The 2,500-nt window shown below is 45.5% G+C and overlaps 1 protein-coding gene across 1 annotated transcript in view; it reads right to left on the reverse strand.

The window, feature by feature from the left end:
• The window catches only part of gfra2a (GDNF family receptor alpha 2a), a 63,844-nt gene that overhangs the window by 28,767 nt on the left and 32,577 nt on the right, over window positions 1-2,500 (reverse strand). The window lies entirely within an intron of this gene.

Here is a 2,500-nt window from a genome sequence, read left to right on the forward strand (position 1 = left end):
TAGGCTAAAGTTCAGTTTGAGAGAGCAATTACACACACACACACACACACACACGCACGCACACACACGCACGCACACACGCACGCACACACACACACACACACACACACACACACACACACACACACACACACATGCTCCAGTTTGTGAAAGCCTCAATATGTCAGTGCTAATACCGTCCCAATACGTTCAGGAAGATTTGACCCCACACACACACACACACACACACACACACACACACACAGATGTCTGGTTTGGATAAATGAACTGCACAGTTCCCTCTGGTCAGTGTGTGTGTGAAATCACAGTTGTGCATCTGCAAACTTTTTCAAGGAAACTTTTTTGACTCATGTTTTTGACTCATGTTTTTGACCACCGCATCACGGTGAGTTCTGATTGGCTGAGAGCGGGACAGTGACGGCGATCAGCTGATTGTTGATCTGATATCATCACAGTGAGCAAGATTGTGTGGTGAAGTAACACTGATTAACACACAGAAAAATAAATCAACTACAAAGTGTTTCCAAATTCTTCCCTCGTGTCATTTTATTGTAATCTCATTATCTAGTCTCGTTCTGTCACTGTCTCATTATGTCCTTATCTAGTTATGTTCTTATCTCGTTAACTTGTTATCTCGTTATGCTATCTCTTTATTGTGTTACGCCATTATGTAGTTGTGTTTGGCACAAATTCCCTCTCTCTGCATGTGGTGTGTGCTGTTAATGTCTTGTTTTCAGAAGCCACGCACCCAACTGAGGCCCACACCCAGACCTCTCCAACACAACCTATGTCCACACCCAGACCTCTCTAATCACAACCTATGTCCACACCCAGACCTCTCTAATCACAACCTATGTCCAGACCCAGACCTCTCCAACACAACCTATGTCCACACCCAGACCTCTCTAATCACAACCTATGTCCAGACCCAGACCTCTCTAATCACAACCTATGTCCACACCCAGACCTCTCCAATCACAACCTATGTCCACACCCAGACCTCTCTAATCACAACCTATGTCCACACCCAGACCTCTCTAATCACAACCTATGTCCAGACCCAGACCTCTCCAATCACAACCTATGTCCACACCCAGACCTCTCTAATCACAACCTATGTCCACACCCAGACCTCTCTAATCACAACCTATGTCCACACCCAGACCTCTCTAATCACAACCTATGTCCAGACCCAGACCTCTCCAATCACAACCTATGTCCACACCCAGACCTCTCTAATCACAACCTATGTCCAGACCCAGACCTCTCCAATCACAACCTATGTCCACACCCAGACCTCTCTAATCACAACCTATGTCCACACCCAGACCTCTCTAATCACAACCTATGTCCACACCCAGACCTCTCTAATCACAACCTATGTCCAGACCCAGACCTCTCCAATCACAACCTATGTCCACACCCAGACCTCTCTAATCACAACCTATGTCCACACCCAGACCTCTCTAATCACAACCTATGTCCACACCCAGACCTCTCTAATCACAACCTATGTCCAGACCCAGACCTCTCCAATCACAACCTATGTCCACACCCAGACCTCTCTAATCACAACCTATGTCCACACCCAGACCTCTCCAATCACAACCTATGTCCACACCCAGACCTCTCCAATCACAACCTATGTCCAGACCCAGACCTCTCCAGCATGACCGAGGCCCATGTTTCGGTCCGATACAGCGGCTCAGTGTGAGATCACTCTTTCCCTGCTCGTGAATAATAAGCAGCAACTTTTATACTTTTATACTTGACACTTTGTGCTTATTACGCCTCTTTTTTCCCCTCTATATCACAGGGAGAGCCAATAAAGCAGAACAGCTGCTCTAAACTCCACTTTCTGTAATTAATGCTGTCCGACTCCGGCCGTGTGGGATCTCTCTTTTATGCCTGCTCTCCGTTCATTTCTCGGCCTCGGCTCATTCTAATCCAGCGTAATAAAGCCGGAAAATTCTCTTATGCAGCAAACTAGCATGAGGCGGAGAGGATCTGGCAACCCTGAGCTCTGTCGCTCCGAGGTTATTCTGTAAGCACTAAACAAAAACAAGTACAAATGAATAAAAAATGGCGTGGGAGCAGAAAGTGTGGAATCTGTCTCTGTGAATCAGACGCTGGCTTTATTTACTGCATCAAACGCCTTCAGGGTTTTTATTCAGTCAGATTAAATCACTCACTCCCTCACAGTAACCTTAAACCGACTAAAATAAGCACAGAACTCCTGCATGTCCTGCACTTACTCAATGAAAAACATCCCCAGGTCAAAGAAGGGCGGGGCTTATGCTAAATACGATCTTATGACATCACAACTAGACTTATTATATGTTTAGTATAAAATGCTGCATTTAATTACACAATAAAACAGGTTAGCAGTAACTGAGCTAGGGTAGGAATGTAAACACAGTATTGGCTGCTAGTTACCTCTAGCTATCTGACGCTATCGGCTAGCTATGTTTACTAGCAAGGTACAATAATAATTCGGCTA

The sequence above is a fragment of the Ictalurus furcatus genome, chromosome 5 (genome assembly GCF_023375685.1).
Source record: "Ictalurus furcatus strain D&B chromosome 5, Billie_1.0, whole genome shotgun sequence".
Taxonomy (NCBI): Eukaryota; Metazoa; Chordata; class Actinopteri; order Siluriformes; family Ictaluridae; genus Ictalurus; species Ictalurus furcatus.